Source organism: Rosa chinensis, chromosome 7 (genome assembly GCF_002994745.2).
Source record: "Rosa chinensis cultivar Old Blush chromosome 7, RchiOBHm-V2, whole genome shotgun sequence".
NCBI classification, from domain to species: domain Eukaryota; kingdom Viridiplantae; phylum Streptophyta; class Magnoliopsida; order Rosales; family Rosaceae; genus Rosa; species Rosa chinensis.
In genome coordinates, this window is record NC_037094.1 from 60,291,684 (window position 1) to 60,318,315 (window position 26,632).

The 26,632-nt window shown below is 41.8% G+C and overlaps 2 long non-coding RNA genes across 2 annotated transcripts; one reads left to right on the forward strand and one right to left on the reverse strand.

The window, feature by feature from the left end:
- Positions 1 to 652: 652 nt before the first annotated feature.
- On the reverse strand, positions 653 to 2,880 carry LOC121050302. Its single transcript, XR_005802606.1, has 3 exons — positions 1,388 to 2,880; positions 1,197 to 1,263; positions 653 to 1,105 (listed from the first exon to the last, which is right to left on the reverse strand). It is a non-coding gene; the product is annotated as an uncharacterized LOC121050302 (long non-coding RNA).
- Positions 2,881 to 14,942: 12,062 nt separating this feature from the next.
- On the forward strand, positions 14,943 to 15,984 carry LOC112175891. The gene is made up of 3 exons (XR_002926695.2): positions 14,943 to 14,994; positions 15,073 to 15,153; positions 15,933 to 15,984. It is a non-coding gene; the product is annotated as an uncharacterized LOC112175891 (long non-coding RNA).
- The last annotated feature ends 10,648 nt before the right edge of the window (positions 15,985 to 26,632 follow it).

The window sequence follows — 26,632 nt, forward strand, 5'->3', positions numbered from 1 at the left end:
AAGTACCGGTTACCCGCCATTACGTGTCCTTCTCTCTCTCTCTCTGAAACAAGGTACGGTAACTCGACCTTCGTCTCTGTTTGTCTTTTCCACAAGGGTGAGCAGGGAAGATGAGAAAGTGTGATGAAGCTGCTGCCATGGTAGTTGAAATCGATCTGTGTCCAAAGATGATGAAACTGAGGTCAAGATACAAAACTAGAAAGACAGATATTGATTTGGATGAAGCTGCTGCCGTCTTTGTCGATGTCTGTTTATATCTTTTAATTATTTGGTTTGTTTTTAACTATTAAATTTAGTTCTTTAGTAGTGTTGTTGCTCATGCTTCCAATTCCAATTCCACTGAACCCCTTTGGATCATGTTGCAAAGGCAAGGTATCAAGTCAAGTAATGGTGGATCTGCAAGTTGCATGCACGACGTCAAGAAATAATGATCTTTTGATTTAATTAATTGGGAGAGGAGGTTCGTAGATGAGATATTATATACCCCCCCACGTACTACGGAAAAAAAAATTATTGGAGTAATTAAGTCTAGATCGTTCAGTAATAACTAGCAATGAGAACTTGCGCGATAGCACGGGATAGTATTTAAATACAAAGATGTGTTTGAATGTAATGGAAAATTGCTGCGGGTAGTCGCATAACAATTATCAATTGCTTTCTTTTTAAGTGAACTAACAACTAATAGTAATCAAATGAAGTTCTCAGCTTCAAATAGATCTTTCACATGTTCAGTAAACATTTCATACAACAACCCCGAAGCTCATTTGTGTATTGAACTGAAAATTAAGCAGTTGATCACCTTCGTGCTTATTAGTAGAGTGGGCAATTGCGTCGCTCCTGCCATGGAGTATGCAAGAGTTGAAGAACACCTCAAGCTTATATATCAAGTTTCCCTTCTCAACTTCCTTAGTCGTTCAAGAACTTTGCACCGCTGCTAACAGCTACAATATTGTGGGCACTAAGAGTAATTGTGATTTCATAGCAGAATTTTGTGCCGTGCTCAAATGCCTTAACTCCACTCGGAAAATCACGCAGTTGGATTATAGGTTTATACATATTCAAAGCAAAGCCTTCGCGGCCTCAAACACTTTGACAGAAGTGGAAACTATGTGACATATGAAATGAATGAATTAATTTCAAGAAAACTTTCATCTGCAATAATCAATTAGAATTTGTGAAGAACTTCATGAGTGTACCTTGTGAAGCAAATATCTTCTTCCCTTCACTTGAATTAGATCACTTTGAAACTTCAAAGGAAACTGACTTGAATTAAGCAAGAAAAAAAAAACAGAGAGAAAAAGAACAGCCTTTTAGTAACAACCTTCAATTCATTAATGACACAACTTATCTTAAAAGTAACTTCATATTTAATAAGGTGTGCTCTTACCTTATAGCCTCATAAGTGTAAAAGGTATCTGGCCAAGATCCAAGTTTCATAAACTTCATGACTGATTCCTTACTGTGGAAGTCATCTTCATAATCTGAGTCCAACCAATACCTGAAATTAAAGAAGGCCTCCTCTTCACTACCTGCCAATAAATAGTTGGAGTTATTAACTTTATACATTAAACAGTCAAAAGTAACATAGGTCTCAGAAATAACATAAAAGCATAGCACAAATCTAACAAAACCCTAAAATGCTTGCTTATGAAAACACCTATCTTACAAACACTAGCAAATAGCTAGAGACAATAAGCCAGGTTGGAACGACAACAATTAGTTGTACCATGCCAAGTGCATGAATTTTATCAACAACATACAATTATATTCAACAAAAGTAACGTGATGTCATTGTGTCACTTGCAAGCTAGGGAGTAAGGAAGACAAACATAGGGCCAAAATCGTTTGTCAATAATGGACAATCTTGGGAAAAGCCACCTTTTTGGCTTGCCATAGTTTTTAAACACTTTATAAAAAATGATTAGTTCACTAATTCAACAAATTAGAGTACCAACTTCCTCTTAATCACTAATAGTAATAGAGTAAGAAACACATCGAAGAATTCTAGACCATTCAAATGTGGTCCATCCATTAGCCTGAAACTGGATTTTCATATGATCCTTAATGGTGCAAATCAGAATGCTCTCAATTAAGAGCCTCATGGATTTGCATCACTGTCAAATGTAATTAAACATGGACCACGATCATTAAAAGCCATTCACATTAAATATAATATGATGATTGATGGAGAAACTATTGGACACATACTGTAAAGACCTCAGCTTTCCTTAAAGCTTAGGACGATGACTCTCACCTATCTCTGATACGATCTTGGAAAATATGAGTTAAGAAAAGGCTATATTAACTTTTTCCTTACATCAAGCATGTGATACAATTTTTTTTTTACTTGAAGCTCAGTATTAGTATTTTTATCACAAACAAACAGGATTCTCCTAAACGTCATTGAATTGGATATTCCAATTTGTTGGGTTTTTCCAAAACTTGGTCCAGAATGATCTCAACCCAAAAAAATTCAATTCCACACCATAAAGAGGGAAAAGAATGGACGAAGAGTTGTCTTGGATGAAAGAGTATATCCAAATACAAAGAAAACCCAAGAGCTCTTATTGAGGAGGGTGTGATCTAAATGAGTTTCACATATAGAATATATTTATACATTTGAAAGAGTCAAAATGACAAAAACCCCGAAGATCAAAACCACCAAATTCAAGGTCTTATCAAATCAAAAAGAACACCAGCCTAAACAACTAAAGCTGCTTTAAACCTAAGTAAACAAAACCAGCATAAAAGGATGACTCTTTAATATCAAAACATGAGCTAAGAGCGTTTTTAGCAAACTCTCTATTTTGGCTCCTTAGCTATTTTAGAGAGCATGTTTAGCTTTTTATTTATTGTAGCAGCTGCACCAGACTCCTAAGTGGCTCTCTATTATAACTTTTAGCCATCTCGCTTTTAAATATAGAGAGCGGGATGAGGCTCTCTATAATTTAAAACATTTCTTTTAAGTTATTTTATGTAATTTATAAATACATTTAAACTATTTAATCTTCATTTAAAGAATAATATAAATTCAAAACTAGCTAAAATAGAGAGCATTGATGTAGAAGTAATTCTAAAGTGGCTAGCTAAAATAATTTTTTAGCTAGTTTAGCTAAAATTTGATTCAAAAATGGCTAGCATTGCTAAAGATGCTCTAAAAAGCAGATATGCAAAAATAAAAACAGCAAGGAAACTATATATGAAATAGTTACAAAAAATATTTTATCCTTCCAATTTCAATAGCAACATATAAAAACATATACTGTTAGCCAAATAGCCACCCTCAAGTATAAGGGGTACAAGTAATAGTATAGGGATTTAAGAAAGGTTGTCGAACCCATGATGAATAGATTCCTTTCACTAGTTAGGGTGTGAACCTAAGGAGAGCTAGAATATGCAAATGTATAATCATGAACCTAGAATCACAAGGAAATCTAGGCTGATGGTGAGTATGTGCAAGATGAAGTAGTGATTTGATTTTGATTTTTGAATGTAGTTTTGAATTGAAAATAACTAGATGCTCAAATATAAACTTAATCACTCTAAACTACACTAGTGATCAAATGGATGAAAGTTAGGATTTAGATTGTCTACCACTAACCTCCTTTGCAAGTATTGATGCATTTCAATATGAATGATGCTAAATTAATTAACCAATTTCTCTTCTTGCATCCCTCTCGGGTATGACAAGGGACATGCTCATTTTGTGGTATCAAGCAACCCTTCTCGGGTGTAGTACTTAACTACTTAAGTCATGCATTTTAATCCGGTTAAGTATCTAATGCATTACCTTAAGTGCATAAAGTTTGGAGATGAAGAAATCATGCAAACCAACCAAGCTTATCTCTAAGTGATTGTAATTCACAACCCCTACATACACACCTAGTGTGCTTTCACGCTTTAACATCTAAAGGTTACCAATCTCTAAACATTATATCATGACATAGCAAACACACATACTCAAAGTGGTAAAGTCTAAGCATATGCATTCAACTCTTGAACTAGCATGTAGGCAAATTAAAGAAAATTGCATCACTTGATTCTATAACATCAATCCATACAAGATTGGTTAGGGCTTTCAACCCTACCCCAACAAAGTAATACTCACTCATAATTACATATACTAACATTATAACCAAATTAAATACCAAATATAATTTAGAGTAAAAGGGATAGAGTTGTCTTAGTGGTGTGTTGGATGGCCTCCAAGCTCACGTCTTGGTGGTAATGGTATTGATGGTGGTGATGGTGATTCCATCTCCTTCTTGCTCTTGAAGATTTGATGATAAAAGATAGTGAAGTTTGTATTATGTATTGTGTGAATAGATGGAGTAGATGGAGAAAATGATGATAGAAAAGAGATTGGAGAAATGATGTAGTAGTGGTGGTGTTAATGGAGGTAAAGGATAAGAAATGGTGGTGGTGATGGAGGAGATAGAGTAGTATGGATAATATGGGTTTGGATTTTAAGAGGTGGAGATGGAGGTTTTGTGGTGGAGATGGAGATAGAAAGAAGATGTAATGGGGTGGTATGGGTGATAGAGTGTTGGAAAACCTGTAGCAAGATGAGATGATGATAAAAAAGGAAAGAGGCAGCCTTAAATAGAGGGAGAAGAGAAAGAGGAGCAGCTATGATGGGTTTGGATTTTAAGAGGTGGAGATGGAGATAGAAAGAAGATGTAATGGGGTGGTATGAGTGATGGAGTGTTGGAAAACTTGTAGCAAGATGAGATGATGATAAAAAAGGAAAGAGGGAGCCTTAAATAGAGGGAGAAGAGAAAAAGGAGCAGCTATCTCTCTCTTCATACATAAGAAAACAAGGGAGAAAAGAGTGAGAAAAAGACAACAAAAGGAGGTAGAGTATTGGGGAAGAGAAAGAAGGACATAATGATGAGCTATGAGAGTGTAGAGTAGAAAAAGATGACTTAGGAGGAGAGAGGAGTAACTAGCTGTCTTTATTGTGCATGACAAACATGAAAATGAAGAGCGTTAGGGTGGTTTTAGGTCATGAAAGTCAAAGTGACAACCAAAGGAGAGAAGGTGCATAGGGATTCCTATTATCCAAAGGATAATATGATGGATTAATCTTGCTATAATCTTCTAAGACTCTCCTTGATAATTGAAGCATCATAAACCTCCCAAAAACACACAGTAAAGCCGTCCAAAAAGGATTCTCGGCCAAGTTACCCTTATTTGACAGCAATGATTCGTTTTTTGCTTCTGAAGTTTCCTTCTTGAACTAGGTTTGACTTGCTATTGCCATATTTCTGGATGGTTCTTGACTCCTACATACTCTATGATATCATGTCTTTAAGAATGATCAATAAAATTCTAGAAAAGCTCCAAGTAAGTCGCTGGAAAAGATCTCTAAAAAAGGTTCGTGAAAAGCTGACAATTTCTGCCTTATTGGGAAGCCTAATTTGCCCAAAACATGGAATTAGATTAGTCAACAATAAATTGGACTTTTAGAACAAGTAATTTCCATGTTTTAGGGCACAAATATATATATATATATATATATATATATATATATATATATGAATTATGATCCAACAAATACCTCCAAACTTGAACTTTGCTTGTCCTCAAGCAAACTAACCCAAATCAGACACTACAACAAAGATACTATCTAATCCTTCCAACAATTTCCTCAAAGAACAAAATAAAGATAGGACATGGAAATCAAGCTAGGTCTTAAAACTTCATGGATCATGGATTATGGATCAAATGCTTGTGTTTTGAAATGTGTAACATGCCTCTAATTTGTCATTTCAATGTACCAAAATTGAGAATGCATGTCAAATCATATTAACCATAAACTCACAAGATATTCACTCAATTTTTTCACACAAGTGTTTAAGGGTTAACTATTCTACACTCAAAACAATCTCATGCAATACCGCCATATGCTTGCTCTTCAATCTTATCTCTACTTATCAACAAAATCACATCTTGGATGAAAAATGACTTTTATTGGACGTAATGAGGCTTAGGGCGAGGGGGTTAAAGAAATGAAATGGAATGGAATAATAATTTTCAAGCAACTTAATAAGAAACAATCCTTTTGAGATTAAGAACTAAAGAAGCTTAAAATTTTCACTTTCTCAAACCACTCCCCTAAACTTAAACAAAAACTAATATTTGAATTGAAATAACATTCTTTTGTTTCTCCTCTTTTTCTTTACTTTTCTTTTAAATTTTTCTTGATACTACTTTTTCTTTTCTTTTCTTTTTTTTTCAAAAAGTAAAATTGCAAAACGAAGAACACCCCTACACTTATTCTTTTCCATGTACCCCCAAACTTGTTTCTTTTAGCATCATCATGACATAAGAATCTCGTATTGCTCATTAAGAAAACTTGAAAAGGTAAGGCAAGTGTTAAGTTATGGATAGACATTTATGGTGTGAAGAATTGAAAGGCTAACATAGAGGCTCAAAATGGCAATCTAAGGATATTCAATCTTTTTGGAACATACTCATTTCGCCATGGTGGATTCTGATTATATGCATTTATATGCATGTAATTATATATAAAACACTAGAAATAAGCAAATCCTCATGTCAATTAATATGTAATTAATCTATTTTTATTTATTTTGTAGAAAATAAGGGAAATTGCTGAAACGAGAGAAAATGGTGCGAAATTGGAGTTTCTGACAAAAGGACGAAATAGCCAATGCTGGTCAATCGTGGTCAACACCATTAAGGGAGTGGAATCCAATTGCCTCTGATAGTATTTGCGGAAATGCATTGAAAAGTGAGAAGAAAGAAGACGGAAAAAGATGAAGAAAGAAAGAAAAACAAAAGAACAAAGTGGAAAAAAAAAAAAGTTACATCAGCATGACGTCATGATGACATCATCAATCAATTATGCTTAATTGATCGAGGGTGCAGACGTGCAGGCACTTCTTTTATTTTGTTTTTCTCTTCCCACTCACGCGGCACGAGGACCTTACCCATTCTTTTTCTTCCACTCTTCCAGCCACCCATATTAATCCCATTCTTCCTCTTCTCCCAGCAGACCACCACAACCTCATCATTTTAATTCCTATTCCCATTTTCCTTGAGCAGCCACACAACCGAACACCTCTCACCACAATTCAATCTCTCTCTCTCTCTCTCTCTCTCTCTCTCTATTTCTTCTCCTCACCAAGATCCACACCTCATCACCAAGATTTCTTCACCTCACCGAGATCCACCTCACGAAGATTCATTCTTCTCATCTTTTCTTCTCCTCACCAAGATCCACACTTCCTCACTAAGATCCACCTCACCAAAATTTCATCTTCTCATCAATTTCATAAGATTAAAAGGGGAAGCACTTCAAGCACATTAGGGGTTTAATCCCCACTTGGGTAAAAGGGAGAAATTATAATTCCAAGGCTTGTTATGTTTGCCTTTTAGCATTTGTAACTTGTTTTGGTTGTTCTTCCTCTTCTATACCTTTTCCTATTTTGTTTGTATGAAATTGATGGAATTGATGATGTATCTATTTGTTGATGTTTAAGATTGAGTGGTGGCACAAATCTTTGGTTAACGCTGATCCAATGGGCAGATTGCTACTTATGTTGTGATCGGTACTTCCGCTACCTGTCAAGTAAAATACAAAGGGCGTAAGAGGGAGACCGAGTTGGGCGGTCTTCTTCTCCGATGCCTAAGTTAGTCAATTTATTTGTGTTGACAAAATAACAGTAGGTAAGTAGTAAATACGTAATTAATGAGGAGAGAGGAGAAAACCTTTTATAAGTGGGGAAGAGGCTGATATCTTCCATATTTTCGATGTGGGACTGAAATGTTTCAGTTCCCAGCTTCTGGAGCTTCTGATGTCATCTTGACGTGGCGCGTGGCGCCGTGTTGGCAGTGATTTGGGGGTGAGCCGGGGCTCAGGTGGTAGCCTGCTTGGCTGTGTTTCCATAGGTCACTACGCTGGAGGTAGCATGAGCGTGGCTCATTAGAGCTAATTATGCTTGGAAAATTCTCATGTAAGTACAAGTCCTCCAAGTCCCAGTCAAGGAGGGCAATCTTGGTTGGAGAGTTGCCTAGTGATTTTGAAAAGTTACTTCCGCTAGACTTGCAAAAGCATAATTAGCATCAGTGCGTTGTCAACCATGGACTTACTGAGCAAACGCTTTATACCCTGCTAGGCCCCCAGAGAGTCCCCCACTTCTCGGCTAAGATAGACCTCCGTTTGGTCGGTGTATTGTTTGTTGAGGGGAGTTGCACTGAGTAATGGGTGTTGGGTAGCGAGCCCAATCTTTGGTACGTAGCCTAATCAGGGCCTAATCTTTGGTACGTAGCAGTGGGGGTCAATGTGCTTGATCAGGGCCGTTGTAGACCGTTGAAGTGTCCCCGTGTCCCAGAGGGACGTAGCCTGACTGTAATGCCGAGTGGCGATCGTCGTCAACATGAGGCGTTGCCTTAGGAATCACATTTGGCGGAAGTCCCTCCGCTGATAGTAAGCGGCAAGCAGTGTCACGGGGACTTGTTTGGTGGTAGCCCAGTGAGGGGTGTTGCCCTCAGCAGAGACTGTCGCGCTTGCAAGATGAAAAGGGAGAAGTCCCGCTAGAGGAGTTGAGCTTAGCGGAGACTCTCACTTGTAAGATGAAAAGGGATAAGTCCCGCTAGCGGAGCGTCGACGATTGATATACTTGCCCTTTTTAAGGTTACTTCAGACAAACGCTTCGTCTGACGGGGACCGACACGTGGCATTCATGTACTGGGTTAGCGTGTGGGATGACGTCCCTGCAGCACGCCCGCCTCCTCGCCATTAATGCGAGTAATTATTGATTTTGTAACCGAGGCGACTCCTCGGTTAATCCGGAGAGTAAGTGAGGTCATGGGGCAAGTGTACGGCTGTCGTGTGATGTCATTTTTTCAGCGGACGGTTTAGATTTGTTTGATGTTGACATAAAAGATAGGGAAACCACAGTGGTTTAACACTTTTCACTTTGAACTAATATCATTGTCTTCAAGCTTCACTCTGAGATCCGAGAAGAAGGTTCTGCAATTTGTGAGGTTACCGATCTTTGGAGGATGGAGACTTTCTGAAGCAGAGATGAGCATCATCAAGCGCACCAGCGTTCCCATCTTTCAGGTTGGTAGCTTGAATCATGTCCATGTTTTATTGGGATTTTTTTTTTCTGGCAGTTTCTGTTTTGGGTATTTGGAGTGATTTCTGCCCTTCCCTGGCGTGTTCTGAGGGTGTAGAGTGATGTTTAGGGATGGGTTTTGGTGTTTGACAGAGAGTTGAGGTTTAGGGATTTACTAGATGGTCGAATCTGGGTTGAGTGTATATGCGCTGTGTTCTTGTTTTGGCACTTTCTGGGTTTGGTTGTTCTTGATGTTCTTGGCTAAAATCTGACATAGGGATAGTTTAGATCTTACTTGAACTGACTGGTTTGGGTTTTAGGATTTGTGATGGCTAGCGTCATAGAGATCTCGAGCAGTGAGGACTCTGAGTCTGAAGTGTCGCTCAGCGGTTCCAATAGGGTTTTTATTGATTAGTTGTGTCCGCCTGCCCCTTTAGGAACCTTACTGTCGAAACCGCTGAACATCGAGCAGCTATAGACCAGACCCTGGGACGTAGAGATGGGTCATGTTGGGTGTTCGGAGAGTTCTAGGGCAAAGGAGGACGCTGCCGCCCACCAGCAGCGCAAGGAGAGGCTAGCGAGTAATAGCGGCGCTAGCAGTTCAGTTGATGGGGGAGAGGCTGGCGGAGAGGAGATTGAGTCAGCATGGGTCCTCCGTGACGGTACCCCAGTTGACGAGCCGGGAGGACCGATGACTGTTGTTGCTGTGAATCGGTTGAAGCAGGTGTTTCGGCTTCCAAGTGTAGTGAAGCTGCGTCCGCCGACGAGGGATGAGAGGGCATAGTTTTTGCCAGCGGGGCAAGCCACTGTGCACAGGCCATCTTCCTCCAGGGAGTGAAACCCTACTGCCGAATCTCCAAATCCTAATTTGTGAGTTCAACCTCGCCTTTGGGCAAATTTGCCTTAATATGTGGTTGTTGTTGATGGCGCTTGTCCGGTTGCGAGGGTCCAACCGTGGCGGAGGTGTTACACTTCTATGAATTGGTGAACGTGAAGCGCCAAGGTTGCAGTGGGCAAGTGAACTTGAGCCGTCGCCGGGGGGCGCCGAAGCTAATTGAGAATATGAAGGATTCCATGTCTCCTTGGCCGGGTACCTTATGTATTGCTATCGCGGGGTGGGAATATCAAGCGGGGTCGAATGAGGGGGAGCCGACATTCAGGATGAAGTCAGAGTTCCAACCTATCTGAGGTTGTCGCTAGGTTCCGCTGATCGGAGTTGCTAGTTTTGCTTGTATGATAAGTCTCTGTACTTTGTTCTAACCATTACTTCATTTTTTCTGTGTAGCGGGCTTGCGTTTTAACATGACGCTCGAGGAAGAGTGCCGCGTGCGAGGATTAAAGGTTGTTGGTGGAATCGTAACTTGCTTGACCTTCGCCTGCTCACCGACTGGGAGCTGTTGGTCGACCTACAATTGACGCTTGCCCTTGGTAAGTAATTTCCGCTGAACTGTGCCCTAGCTCAATTTGTACCAGGTTGACTCGTTTTTTTTTTTTTTTTTTGGTGTAGATTCTCCGCTGGTTAACAAAGCCAGCCGCGACGCTTTTGCTAAATCCATGGATCGCACAGAATTGGCAAACTTTTTGGAGGGTATGTATGCCGCTGGGTTGGCGGCCCAACAAACTGTCGTCGATCCAAAACACTGGCAGTGAGCCAGTCCAAGACTCCAGTGGTGCTGCCGATGCCTCATCATTCACAGCTCGGCACCAACGCTTCGCCCGTGGTTCAGGTGGGAATCGGCGCAGATCGCAGGGCTGCCAGCGGGAGCAGGGTACAGGCCGCCCCCAAGAAGGTGAGGGAGAGAGTGCCCGCTAACAGTCGTGGGCCTCAGAAGGACAGAGTGGTGTCGGGGAGGGAACCCGTTACCGTTGCGGTGTTGGAGCCGCAGGTGACCTCGAGGCCTGTAGCCGCCGGTGCCACACGGGCGGTTCTTCAAAGGAAGCGGTGGCAGAATGATGCCGATGAGGAAGATGATGCAGCTTATGTGGAGACCATTGGGGCCTGCCAACAAAAGAAGGCCAAACAGGCCTCGCAGCCGGTGACTGTGGCTGTCGTTGGGGAGGTGCAGCAGGGAGGCCTAGACTAGTTCTTTGCCTATGCGGAGTTTCTGACCGACCTAGAGAGGGAGTTTCTGCTCCACCTCTGTGAGAGGCTCGGGTTCAGCGGACTGGATGGGAACGTTTAGTCGACGGCCATTCAGCAGTCGCCATTCAGCTCAGCGTTTGGACATCTATCCATAGGGCTATATCAGTTGTTCCTCGCCACGTCAAGCCAGCCTCGGGTTGAGCGGCAGCTGAGGAAGGAGATTGAAGGTCTCCAGAGGGAGCTGGGGGAGGCCAAAGATAAGATTCTTGATGTTGAGCAGAACCTGATTAAGGCAGAATGCGACACTATAGATGCCCGCGACAAGCTGAATGTCGCCATTGAACGGGACCTTGAGCAGAACAACCACGTCTCCAAGCTAGAGCAGGACATAGTTCTGCTGAAGGACCAACTAGCGGCGAAGGTTAAGAAAGTTGAGATTCTTCAGCGGGACTCTGCCGCCAAATCTGCGGAGGTGAAAAAATTGGAGGGCGAAGTTGCCTGACTGGAAGCTGAGAGGAGCCGTTCGGAGGCTATCATCGTCGAGTCGTTCAAGCAGTCTACGGCGTACAAGCAAGCAATGATGGAGGCGGCGAAGGCTGGTGCCGCTGCCAACCTGGACTTGCTGAACCAGAAGGGTGCCATTGACTGGGTGAAGGCGTCCCAATCCGCCGGGGAGTCGGGTCAGCGGGAACCTGCGAGCAGTGTGGTTCCTACTCAAACTGAGGGTGCCCGCTCAGGTAGTGGAAAGAATGGTGCGCGTCCGGCTGATGACTCTCAGCGGACTCCACCTACTCAATTCGAAATTTCCCGCGCTGACTTCATGGCCGCTCACACCCTAGCAGATGGTACCATGGTGACGCCGAGCCCTACCGCTCGTAATTCTGATGAGACGAGCCGCCTGGCCGGGCAACAGCCACCATTGGAGGGTGAGGATGTCGCCCCTTCTCCCAAGAATCCGTGAAGACTGCTCCATAGCTTTGTAATGCTACTAAGGCTTGTTTGCTTTTCTAGTGCTGCTAAGGCTTCTTTTGTAATTTTGACAATATTTTTGGGTGGGGAATCCCGGCCCCGAATATATGAAGTGTTTGGTATTTGTCGCTGATTTTTTTTTTTTTTTCAAGTGTGGCATTGTGTAATGGTTGCGTTGTTTTAATATTTGTTATACCGCTAGAGTTTTGACTTGTGCTTTTTCTAATGAACGAAACATTAAAAGAATTAAAATTGTTCCAAGTGCATGATGTAGAGGACGTGGTCCGCCGAATATTGTTGGCGTTGCCAGTTAACTCTTGTGCTTGGACTTGGTGACAATGGTTTGAATAATTCCTCGTTTCATTGATAACTGACAAATCAGCGTGTACAAAAGCGGGGTTGTACCTGTTGGGTAGCTTCCTTTAGCTAAATATTGAACAAAAATTTAGCTAAGTCAAGATGCTCTTGGGTAGCGGCATGACTATTTGTAGTAATACTGAAGGTGTTCGATATTCCAATGGTGGGTCGTTGTGACTCCATCCTTGTCCATTAAGTAGAAGGTGTCGGGTCTAACGACTTCCACAATTTTATATGGGCCTTCCCAAGTTGGGCGGAGTGTTGTTGGCGGTGGAATGACTTCCTTCATTACCCAGTCCCCCAGTTGGAGGTTTCGAGCTTTGACTCTCGCATTGTAGAAATGCAATACCCGTTGCTTGTTTTGCAAGTTGTGCAAATGGGCCCTGTGGCATTTCTCTTTGAGGAGGTCCTTGTCGAGGTTGACGCCTTCGCCGTTAGTCTCGGAGCAGTAGTCCTCGACCCTAGCGGTAGGTTGGGTGATCTCAATGGGTAGGACGACTTTTGTGCCGAACATCATACAGAATGGTGTTTCACCAGTGGTGGAAGTTGGGTAGTCCTGATGGCCCACAGAACTTCCGGCAGCTTCTCCGCCCATAAACCCTTGGCGTCGTCGAGTTTCTTTTTTAGTAGCTTCTTGATTATCTTGTTTATTGCTTTGACTTGGCCGTTGGTTTGGGAGTGAGCGATAGATGCAAAACTCATCTTGGTGCCCAGGTTAGCGGTGAAAGATATGAGTTCCTTGTTGTTGAACTGTGTGCCGTTATCTGTGATGATTGTGTGGGGGACGCCGTAGTGGCAATAGATGTTCTTCCAAAGGAAGTGAGTTACCTTGGCGGTAGTTATTGCTGTCAGTGGTTCTGCCTCTATCCACTTGTTGTTGTAATCGATGGCGACAATGATGTACTTGAATTGTCCCTTGACAGTTGGGAATTTGCCAAGCAAGTCTAGGCCCCACGTAGAGTGGATCCATGGGCCAATGATGATTGACAGGGGTTCCGCCGAGGCATGGGGAAGGTCAGCGTATTGTTGACACTTGTGGCAACACCTGGAGACCTTCCTGGCGTTGTCGTCAAGCGTCAGCCAGTAGTAGCCCTGTCGCATTGTGCGATTGGCCAGAGATCAGGCGCCGGAGTGGTTTCCACATTCCCCGGCTTGTATCATTGCAAGAACGACCTTTCCCTCCTTTGGGGTCAGACATCGAAGGTTCGAATGGGTGAATCCCTGGTGGTAGAGTTTGCCATTCTGGATATTATAGCGGGTTACTCTCCGCTTGAGTTGCCTTGCTTCGACCTTGTTAGTTGGCAGTGTTCCATTACGCTTGTACTCAATTATTTCATCTATCCAGCTTGGGTTTACCTCAATGTTGAAGATTTCCACCAGGGTTTTGGTGATGCTTGGCTTGTCAAGGCATTCCACCTTTATGTCCGCTGGACTTTGGTGTGGTTGGGCGGTTGCTAGTCTTGCCAGTGAGTCAGCCTTGGCGTTCTTTTCCTTGGGGATCTGTGTGGTGGTGTGAAATTTGAATTTTTTTAGGAGTGTCTTGACGTACCCTAAGTATGCCACTAACTGCTGGTCCTTGGCCTGGAAGCTGTCGTTGACCTGGTTAACGACTAGCTGGGAGTCGCTGAATATGTTGACACTGTCAGCCCCTGAGTCGATGGCGAGGAGTAAGCCGGCAATGAGCGCTTCATACTCAGCCATATTGTTTGAGGCTTTGAAATTGAACCTTAACGCGTATTCCACGTTTAGTCCCCCTGGTCCTGTCAAGATGACTCCGGCGCTGCAGGCCTTAGCGCAAGCGGAGCCGTCCACGTGGAGGTTCCAGTCAGACTGCTGTTGTAATACCCCGAAAAATCCAAATTAAATTCCGTGGATTTTTAGAATTGATTTTACGGTAATAGGAGCGAGTACGAAGCTTGGAGAAGTTGTGGAAGTAGTTCGAACGATTTTATTTTCGAAATCGAACGTTATTTAGGGGATCTCAAAAAGTGACTTTTTTATACGTTTGAAATTTGGGAAAATTTCCTTCATAAAAGTTGTAGAGCTCGTCGATACGATCGCGTGCATATGTGGAACGCAATATTCGGAGTTCGTATGAATAAGTTATGAATATTTGAAATTTGGGAATTTTCTATAAATAGAGCAAAATCCGGAATTTTTCATTAAGGACGAAAAATTTCAGATTTTGCGGAATAGTCCCCAGTTTTTCTCCGTTCTCTCTCCTCCTACCCGCGCGACCCGACCCGAACCCGGTGTACCGACCCGGTTCGATCTCTTCCGTCCAACGTCCGCCGACGACGAGACCACCGCAGACGGCTTCGCCTCCTCCTCGCCGTTGTTTCCTTGGTGCTCGATCACAGAAGCAGCCACCGGAACTTGGAGATCGGAGCAGCCACAGACCCTAAATCGGACCCGGCCGGAAAACCAGTTTTCCGGCGATGCATGGGCCGATCCTTCCCATTTTCGTGATCTCCTCCTCCCCCTGATCATCCCCATGTAAGTCTTTCATCACGATTTTGTGTGTAGAACGCTAGATCAAGGTTTGACTTTTTCGACGTCCCTGATTCAATCCAGGATCTGATCAGACGCACCAGATTAATCCAAACTTCAAAGCTTGATCTAGGACGATCTAGGCCGAACCAGACTTAGCTCCAGGTATGAAAGTTCATCAGCCCTTCATTTTGAAGAAGTTTGTAGTTGACAACTTTTGCATCGGAGGTGGTTGACCGCCGCGTTGACCGCCGCGTTGACCGCCGTCTGACCACCGCTTGTGGCGGCGGGTCGGACCTTTTTTTGAGTTTATATTATCTGGACGATGATCTACGCATCCATACGAGCGTTTTGATATATTACAAGGTTATTTTTGAAAAAGTTGATAAATAGTGGATTTACGTTTTGACGTTACTATTTAACGTTTTTACGTTTTATCTTCGGTTTACGATCTGTGAAGATCAGACCATCGGTTTTACTTCAAATTTTAATATGATGATCGTATGACTGTCCCGATGACTTTGTGAGGTCACGGGCGAAGATCCGACCTTTGGATCTTCGTATAATTGTGAAATAGTGATTCGGAAGGCGATTCGTGAGAATCCGACCTTCGGATTTTCATGAAATTTTGTGGAGATGTTTATAAGGACGATTCAGGAAGATCCGACCGTTGGATCTTCGTGATAATTTTGGAGGATGATCCTAAGGGCGATCCGTGAGGATCCGACCGTTGGATCATCATATAATTTCGATCCGACCGTTGGATCGTCTTTATTTTCGAATCCGACCGTTGGATCACCTTTATTTTTGAATCCGACCGTTGGATCATCTTTATTTTTTTTAATCCGACCGTTGGTTCGTCTTTATTTTAGAATCCGACCGTTGGATCGTCGTTTAAGGTTATTTCGTGTTTCGTTTACTAAGCAAAGACCATACTTGATTAGGTACTTGACGGTTTGAGTTGACGAGCGTTCGGAATATTGATATATTCGACTTTTTAGAAGACGCAGCTGGATTAGAGGTGAGTAAACCTCACATGGTTCATATTACGAACTGAATAAATTTAATTACTTTATTTTTGTGGTAATTGTGTGAAAATATTTATGGAATAAATATTTGTTTTAAATCATATGGACTTGATCAACTACGGTCCATAGGTAAGTAAAATGATTTTATTATACAAATGAATTTCACGGTTTTTATACTTGAACTATAGTTGGTATTAGTAGTCATTTCTGAGCGGATGATTACGTATATATATATTTACGTGAAATATATATGTTGATTGGCGTGTGATTAGCATGATGAAATGATTGAGAATTGATTGGATATTATTCAAGCTATTAATCTCCCATTTAATTGTTGAATAATGAAATGTTGATCATGTGATGTGAAAGCTATTTTATATGGCCAATTGTGAATATGTGGAAATTATTTTAAGAAGTAAAGATTTGTCTTGAAATAATATGTCTCTTATGTGGGTGTACATATGCATAATTACAATCTAAAATTTATAAAGATTGTATGATGTGAATTTGATTATGTCTAAAAAATATAATTATGAAGCCGGGTGATTACAACAACCCCGTGCTTAAGTGAATTACTGGTAAATGTGCTTCGTGGTTATGCTTCGTGGTTGTGCTTCGTGGTTATGCTTCGTGGTTGTGCTTCCTGGTTATGCTTCGTGGGGGTGCTGCGTGGTTGTTAAGCTGTGGGCTTTAGTCCCTTCAGATAGTGCACTATTATACTCTTAGGAAGTGTGCTTACTTTGAGTATACATACCTTAGTTGTGTCTTTGGTATGCTGCGGCTTACCCGTACTTTGGGAATAGTACGTCGGTCCCTAGTACGTGGATTTGTGATTTGTTACCAGTTAATCTGAAAATTCACTAAAAAGAGAAATATACTTATGTGAAATTGATCAAATATCTATCTATGATATATTTTGAATATGTGAAGGTGTTTGTGAAAAACAAAATCAAGCATGTATTACTTAAATGTTATTTCACATATTAATGTTGCAATAATTGTTGGTTGTGATCAAGCATGAATTACTTAAATGTTATTTCACATATTAATGCTGCAATATTTGTTGATTGTTTACTTGAGTTATAAGAATTGTAATTTAATCAATCAACAGTTCTTTCTTGTTTACTCACGAGCTTTGCAAAAAGCTTACCGGGTTTTGTGTTGTTGCAATCCCGGTACACTATTCAAATTGTGTAGCGGGTAATCTCACAGGTCAGGAGAATCAGGGCAGTGATCGTGCGGTTTAGAGTATTAGTGTTAGATTTACAGCATTTGTTTTTGTGAGGAGAATTATACTCATTTGAGCTTACAATTTGATTTGGTGAGAGTGTGCTGTAATAAGTAGCTTGAGGATTTGGTTTATGTAATATTAAGAGGTGTAAGGTGTGGTTGTTTTTGAGAGAAAAATTCAGAACGTTATTTGTATTGTTATTAGTCATGTTCCGGATTTGAATCCTTATTTCAAAATTCGGGGCGTGACAGCTGTTGGGGGGCTGGTTCCTTAGCTGTTTTCATTTCTGTGTTGGCCTCCTCTGCCCCTAGGTTGGGTTCATCCTGACGCTCGGTGAGCTCAGCGATGAAATCTGCCACTACTTGGCCTTTCATGGCAGTCTTTGGCCTGTAGTCAATATCGAACTTGCTGAGCTCGATGGCCCACTTGCTGAGGCGGCCAGAGTGTTCAGGGTTTTGCATTACCTGCTTCAGCGGTTGGTTTGTTAAGACATGGATGGTGTGGGCCTGGAAGTATTGGCAGAGGCATTTAGCGGAGACAATAAGCGCGAGAGAGAGCTGCTCCAGGGAGGTATATCTTGTCTCCATCCCATTCATGCCCCCTGTCGGTGTAGAATACTGGGAGCTCTTCCTGGCCCTCTCATCGTACAATGGCGCGGCTAACCACCGATGCTGATACCGCCAGGTAGATGTATAATACCTCCCTCTGTATAAGGATGGAAAGAAGTGGGACAACTGCTAAGTATTCCTTCAAACTTTGGAATGCCGCCTCACAGTCTGGGGTCCAGTCGATTTCTTTCTTGTGGGTCCTCTTCAGAACTTTGAAAAATGGGAGGCACCTGTCAGTGAGTTTGGAGATGAACCGCGAGAGAGTGGTTAGTTTGCCTTGGAGGCTCTGAACGTGCACCTTCCATTCCGGAGCCTTCATGTTGAGGATGGCTTGCACCTTGTCAGGATTGGCCTCTATGCCCCGTTCACTGACGATGTAGCCCAGAAATTTGCTAGCGGTGATGCCAAACAAACATTTTTCTGGGTTGAGGCGTATACTATAAGCCAATAGAATGGCGAATATGATTCTAAGGTTTGCCACTTGTCCACTGGCTTTGATGCTTTTGACTAACGTCGTCCACATATACCTCTATTGCCAAGATGCTCAGCGAACATGGCATTCATCAACAGCTGATAAGTTGCACCGGCATTCTTCAAACCTAAAGGCATGACATTGTAACAGTATAGGCCCTTATAGGTGGTGAAGGTGGTGCATTGCTGGTCGCTGGGGTGCATCTTAATCTGATTATAGCTGGAGAAAGCGTCCATCATGCTGAGTAGCTCATGTCCAGCAGTTGCATCGATTAGTTGATCAATGCGAGGTAGTGGGAAGCTATCCTTGGGATATGCCTTGTTAAGACCTTTGAAGTCGACACACATCCGCCACTTTCCGCTAGGTTTCTTGACCATGACCAGGTTGGAAATCCACTGGGGATAATTTACCTGGCGGATGAACCCAATGCCCTGTAGCTTGGTGACCTCTTCCCCTATTGCACGATATCTCTCTTCATCGAAGGCCCTTCACCGCTGCTTCACAGGATAGAAGGATGGTTTGATACTCAACTTGTGTGTGATGATCTCAGGGGAGATGCCCGGCATAACAGTGTAGGACCATGCAAAGATGGCGGCGTTGTCACGTAGAAACTGTGTGAGTTCAGCAGCTACCTCTGGGGCTAGCTGAGCGCGTAGGGTGCTCGTCGGAGATGCTGATAACCCTCAAAGACGTCTCTGGGTTGACAGGCTCCTTTTTAACATATTTCTCCTCGTCATCCCGAGGGTCCTCAAAAATATTTGGTGCCGGTGCATGGTTTCCTACTGTTAGGATTTCATGGTGACGCGTGGACCGTGCCACAGTCATTGAATAACATTTCCGTCCCAGTTGTTGACTTCCTTTCACACATCCTGTCTCGTTGGGTGTGGGGAACTTCATGACAAGCATGTATCCGGCTATGATGCATTTCAGCTTGTTGAGTGCCGGTCGACTAATGATGGCATTATATGAGCTTAAGCAATCGAGAACGATGAACTCTGTATGTATTTCCGCTGTACATGGACTAGTGCCGATAACTAGTCGCATGTAGTCAGAACTGAGTGGCTGCATGACGTCACCGGAGAAGCTGAGTAATGGCTCAGGATCCTGGAGTAATTTTCTATTCTGCTAGAGTTGGTTATAGCAACCATTGAATATGACATTGACAGCGGATCCGCTGGGGGAGATGAAGTCCGCGCTCCTCTTCCTCAGAGAAGGTGATGGGTTCCCAACCTGACTTTGGGAGTTTTGCGGATCTCTCATAGCGGATGTTGCAAACTTCTTTGGGGTGGTTAGTGCGTGCATAACGCTTTCTTGCCCTATGAGACATGTTCGTGATTGGAGCACCGCCGTCGATGGTGTTGATGGGGCGCATGGGTTCGATGTTGGTGACCACAGGAGGCGGTTGGCGCACCTTGAATTATTCCATCTTGCCATCACAGTATAAAGTCTCAATAGCCGTTTTGAGAGCATTGCAATTGTTGGTGTTGTGACCGCTGTCCTCGTGGTATTTGCACCACTTGCCGGTATTCCTGGGCTTCCCTACCCTTGGGTATTTTCTTGGGGGTGGTGGTGGAATCTGGTCCTTGCACTGGTCATATATCTCCTCATACGAGGCTGTGAGGACTGTAAACACTGCGTACCGTTGACAAGTGGCAGAAGATGGCGTCATCAAATCCCTTGTTGTTAGTGACTTTTTTTTAGGTGTCCATGTGGACGAAGGGGTCAGTCATGCCTCTATAATGTGACATCTTTGGTGTCTTTGCATATGCTGGTCTAACGGCCTGCAGGATCCTGGCGGTGAATGGCCTTGGCCTGGACGCAAAGAGCGGATTTGGTGTTGGCACTGGGGTGCCTGCCTCCTCCCGGATTAGCCTTTGTTCTAATTATTGCATCCTTTCCAGGATTAGGGCGGTTGCGTAGCCAGCGGGCCCCGCTTTGAGCTTCCCCTGAGCTAGCTCCCGCCTGGGGGCAGGTGGATTACCTTCAGTTCTGGCCCTAGCTGTAGAGCGGTTGGTGTGAGGTTGTGACTCCGCTTCCTTCTCCAACATTAGGCAGGGTAGGGGAGGTGGGCCCATTCTCAATAGTTGTGGTGGGTTTAGCGGTGCCTGCATCTGTATGATTGGTACGGGTACCAATCCGCCGGTGTTGGGTCGACTACGTCTGGTGCTCCGCGATTTCTCGCTCTGGGCTGGGTTAGCGTTTGCCTCCAGCGCCTTCTTCAATTCGTCGAATTTTGACATCAGCGTGGCCACTTGCTTTTGGGCCTCGGCCTTTTCTTTGCGCTCTTATTCGCGCTCCCTGTTTGCCTTGTGGAGGTCCGCTAATGCCAGCTCATACATAGCGGCGAGATCTTGACCTGGTGGGCGACTGCTGCTCGGCCGGGCCTCAGCTGCGGTTTGGATCAGTGGGACCTGGGATGAGCCATAGGGTTCCGAGCTGGGGTTGACCGGAGTGTTGAATAGTGCTCGGTTAACGTTAACCGCTGGGTTAATGTTAGCCGCGGGGTTAGTGGGATGGGGGTTGGCAGATTGATCCGCTTGCTCTTCAGCGTTTCCCCCTCTACCGTTAGTCATGGTGATTGTTGTGGTGGGATGGACTTTTGTTCAAGGGTTCCCACAGACGACGCCAATGTTAATGTTTAAGATTGAGCAGTGGCCCAAGTCTTTGGCTAACACTGATCCGAATGGCGGATCGCTACTTATGTTGTAATCGGTACTTCCGCTACCTGTCAAGTAAAATACAAAAGGCGGCAGAGGGAGACCGCGGTCTTCTCTTCTCCGATGCCTAAGTTAGTCAATGTATTTGTGTTGACAAAATAACAGTAGGTAAGTAGTAAAAACGTAATTAATGAGGAGAGAGGAGAGAACCTTTCATAGGTGGGGAAGGGGCTGATCTCTTCCATGTTTTCGATGTGGGACTGATATGCTTCAGTTCCTAGCTTCTGATGCCATCTTGACGTGGCGCGTGGTGGCGCGTTGGCGATGATCTAGGCTTGGCTGTGTTTCCGTAGGTCACTCCGCTGGCAGGAGTTGGTACCTCTGGCGGTAGCATGAGCGTGGCTTATTAGAGCTAATTATGCTTAGAAAATGCTCATGTAAGTACACTATTTATGGGTAGTGAGTAGAAATTTTGTTGGGGGTTAAGGTTGTGTGCCCTAGCCCAAATTTTATGTAAAGGATGCCTATTTTAATGTCATGATGCAATTTAATTTATTGAATGCTTATATCAATTTTTGTTGGGTTGAAATGCATGTCTAGGAGCCTAGCCAACTCTAGGGTATGTATTTTGAGCATGTCTAGGACGGAGTTAGAGGCTTGATCCCCTCTGATTCCTAAGCTAGAACCCTCAATTTGATATTGTAGGGGTTATAAGCATGGTGACTTATACCCGCCACGTGATTGCGAGGGTGAATCTCTTAGTGGTCTAATTCTTGAGCTTTATGCCAATTAGAGCGACCTAGAAACCCTTGAACCGGCTTTAGCTCTCTCTAATTGAGTTTGTGTGACCCTTGAAACGGCACATTAATACCGTAATTGAGAATATATGGTCCTTGAGCCTTGAACCGCCTTGGATACGACTACCGCCTAATCAAGAATTTTGCATCTACATTAGATAGCTCCCGACACATAGGATTTGGGTGAAGGAACCTCCCTAGCACCCAACACTCTCTTGTCTTGAATTTTTCGCAAACTACTTTAGCATTGCATTTTTCATTTTTAGCAATTTTCTATTTTTGGTTCTCTTATTTAGTTTAAGTCTTCACAATCAAAAATTACAATTTCGGATACTTGTTGCTAGGATAATTTGTATTTGTGCTTAGTTGTCCGTAACCAAGTGGGGTTCCCTATTCCCTTGGGTACGATACTTGCAGCTTAATTTATTTTCCTTAAACTTGATTACCGTGTTGTATTACGCGTGAGGCACTAGTATATGCACCGAATCAGATTCCTAGTTGCCTAAATCATTTTCAAGATGTAAAATTGAGACAAAGAGTTTCGAAAGATATGAAGCAAGTTCTAGAGATGCAAAGCAAATGAGATGTTCACTCATGAAAAAATTAGTGCTTAGAACTATGCATGCACTTCAATTAAGCTCAAATACTCATAACATGGCATGGAATAGCTCTGACAAGTATCACTATGCTTCTCTAACTCAATATATTAATATCACAAATATAGGTATAAATGAAATCAAACACTTGAGCCATACTGATTTATTTTGAAAAAGTCAAGACCTAAACATGCTTAATTTCTAGCCCTTTTTCAATTCAAGTTCAATCTCATTATTGGTGTTGGAAGAAACTAACTAAACACAATAAACAACTAAAAACACAAGAGTGATCCAAACTACCAAATTTTTAAATTTTAGGAACTTTAATGGTTTTTTTGGACCAAAATATAACTTAAAACATAAAACAAAGTTTTCCTTCCCCCACACTTAAATCTAACATTGTCCTCAATGTTAAAAATGATTTACTGAGTACGGTTGGAAACGGTACTCGTGCTTTTATTTGCGAGATTTTGGGGAAGCCTTATTGGTTTTCGGTTTTCGTATGAGCAGTCAGCTATTTGTCTTCACTTTAGGCCCTATTTCACCTCTGTTGTCTTTCTTTTGTGGCTTTGACATTTGAATTAAGCTAACAACTCGATGCATTGCAGCCATGCTTCTTGGCTTGTCATCTGCCTTTGTGGCTTTCTCAATATGAGAATCTTCAAGTTAAATTAATTAATGAAAAGTTGTTGTCCATTAAGTAATTAACCAGTTACTTTTGTCATTAGTCTTTGACACATGCATGATCATTATGACTTCATTATTAAGGGAAGAGATCAATCTTGGACGTCACCACATGAATGGATTTTATCTCCACTTTACATTTTGTGTGATCTAATAACAAACAGAGACCACCAACCAGCTTTACCCCTTTGCTTTTATACATTGATTGGAACAGAAAATTCTATACCGTTTGACTTTTCAAGTTGGTGTCACATGACACAACAAATAGAGAGCTTGAATTTGTGTCCCTGTGGAGATGTAATTAACCAAGTGAACTCATGGCTCTGTTTGATACTTCTTGGGGCAATTTTGCGTTCACAGCAATGTCATTTTGCAGGGAGCCTTTAGCATTAGAATCTTGCTGTTCATGAACCAATTCTATGCATTGAGTCATGCATGAGCAACACCATTTCACGGGAGCTTTGAGCATTGAAACGAGGTTGTTCATGAACAACCGTAATATTTTGATTTGTTAAGCATTGGGGAGCACCTAAGAGCCGCAAGCAACACCATTTCAAGGGAGCTTCGAGCATTGGAAAGAGGTTGTTTGTGAACAACCATATTGTTTCGATGTGTTAAACATCGTCTTGGAGAGGCTAGAAAAACTCTAATGGATGTGGTCATTCATGAATGGCCAATTAGAGTTTGTAAACTCCATACGAGATGGTCATTCACTTACGGATCAATTGACGATGCTTGCATTGCAGGGAGCAGACTTCTTTTCCTGCAGCTTTTCTTTTCCTTTCTCTAGTAGCGAAACTTGGACCTCCTTCTCGATTTCTCTCCTTTCAGCATTTAATTTCTTCTTATGCTTTAGCGTTTTCTGCCCTCCACGTTTGTTGTAGAAGATGTGCCTTTTTATAGGCAACAATGGATAAGCTTGATTAAGATAGTTATCAATGCAATTCAAATTGAGGCTATGCTCACCTTTGTTAATTTGAATTGAAATGATTATAGCAGTAACCAACTTCTTTCTTCCAAATTGAAAGTTTCTGGTGTCTTTTGTTCGTTCAAATTAACCTTGGATAGATACAAATTTTGACTTGGTCTTGAATTTGCAAGATGGGAAGATTATATATCCAAGATTCTAAATTTGAAATTTGATGCCTTGAGTACCAATCCACGTGATGCATGCATAATTTGTTCTGTTGCTTCCTTTTTTCTTTTTTTTTCTTTTTTATTTGAACATAGAGTTTCTGTTATGCACTATTTGAAGACAACTAGAACTCTACCCTCTTTGGCCACAACAAACCTATGTAATTATCATGTTTTGGAGATAATCAAGCTAACCCAATTTGAAAGCTATTGGACTCTCTCACTTTTGCATCGAACCAATTTTTTCATTTTGGGTTTGTGAAATTTTTGGTCTCAACAAGCGGTGCGATGAGGACAAAACGGCAGGTAATGGCAATCCAGTAAAACATAGCAAATGGCAGGGGCAAAATGCCAAGCCACTTTCATAAAGAAAACCTTCCTTTAGTACATACTAGAAATTTGTCCCGTGCTTTGCAACGGGTTTTGGAGCTAACACAATGTTATTTAGGGACTAAATTTAAAAGCATAGAAAATTTAGTTGACATGATCATTATATTAACAACCATGAAACATTCCATGTCCGAGTTGTAGCTTAATGCTAAGTAACCAAAATTTTTAATAAGGGCGGCAAATTGCATACAAAGATAGATAAATTTTGTTAGCTCATCCGAGATGAAGTCCTCAACAGTGAAAAGACTTTATCCCACATTGGCTCAACTAATTACATAACTATCATAGATAAATTTTATTAGCTCATCAGTAGCCACTAAAGTTGGCTCAGCTAATTTGATGGCTTTGTGCAGATATTTCAAATTGCTATATTTTAGTTCCCGTGGTAGTCCTGGAATAAATAAGAAAAAGCATGTGTTAGGTAAGTAATAGACTTCATGTAAGATGATGTTAGGTTTATAACCAATTCCCTTACTTTACACATTTAACATTAGGGAAATGTTTAACATTCAACATAGGAAAATGTTAAATGTGTAAAACAAGGGTTATGAGCCAAAATTTACAAAGAACCTAGTCAAGATGCGAATCCCCTATTTGCATACGATATTCATCTAGAGGTGCACCATAGTCATAGCTAGTTGCAATGAAGGGACAGCCAGCAATTCGGGCAAAATTAGTTCCTCCATGGTACTATAACAAAATCAGAGTAAAAGATGGTTAAATCAGATAATTTTACCAACATCAGCAAAGATAAAATTAGCTTTGAAATATAAAGGAGGAGAATAAGTACCATGTAGTAGTTGGCCAAAGAACCACCATTTTGTATAAACCTTGCAACTGAAAATGCCAAGTCCTGTGCAGGTCTAGTAGGAACTGCCCCAGAAAATTTCAAAATTTTGTATACCTATAGAGTTTACATAAAGAGTCAGAATTAGAAAGAGAAAAAGAAGGAATAATGGGTAAAAAAAAAAAAAACTTGTGTGAGGAACCATGACTCACAAACCTTCCAATTTGTCATATAGTGATGGACTTCTCCTGATGTATCTATCAATAATGGAGGCACTCATGAGGTTTTGAAATGAAGTAAGCATTCATGCATGGAAGCTTTCATGAGATTTTGACATAAAGTAATGACTCCAGTTTTTGGTATTCCTTAAAAGAGAGATGATCTTATGGAATACTGAAAGTGTGTGACGATGAGTCGGGTTAACCACTTAACCTCCAACACAAAATAGGTATGTTTCATTTCTCATACATACATCAAATTGAACCAATTTTAGAAACGAAAATGCTTAAGATACCAAAAGATTATACCAAATATTATTACCAAATGATGTGGCACCTGTTATCTCATCAATTTTGCTCCTACGATAGTGATGATATGAAAATAATATACTTTTATACTTCTCCTTAAAAAAACAAATAAAAAGATAAGAATAAACCTAGACCGTTATCTTCTTCCTTATGCATTTGAGCATTCCCTCATGCTTCGCCATTCTTGACTGGAGCCATCAAAGAGTGCTAGCTAGAACTCTTGGCTTTGTTCTAAGATGAATTAATGAATTAATTAAAAGCCACCCAAACTTACCAAGTTTCTTTCTCCTTCTCTTACTCCCTCTCTTTTCATGATTTGTCCTTATGAGATTTGAACTTTAAAGGCTTGAATTAAAGAATCAATTGGAGATTGGAGATCGTACTATGTCTGCAGTGCAGCTAATTGAGACCTAATGATGCTTTGTGTCACACCCCGAATTTTGAAATAAGGATTCAAATCCGGAACATGACTAATAACAATACAAATAACGTTCTGAATTTTTCTCTCAGAAACAACCACACCTTACACCTCTTAATATTACATAAACCAAATCCTCAAGCTACTTATTACAGCACACTCTCATCAAATCAAATTGTAAGCTCAAATGAGTATAATTCTCCTCACAAAACAAATGCTGTAAATCTAACACTAATACTCTAAACCGCACGATCACTGCCCTGATTCTCCTGACCTGTGAGATTACCCGCTACACAATTTGAATAGTGTACCGGG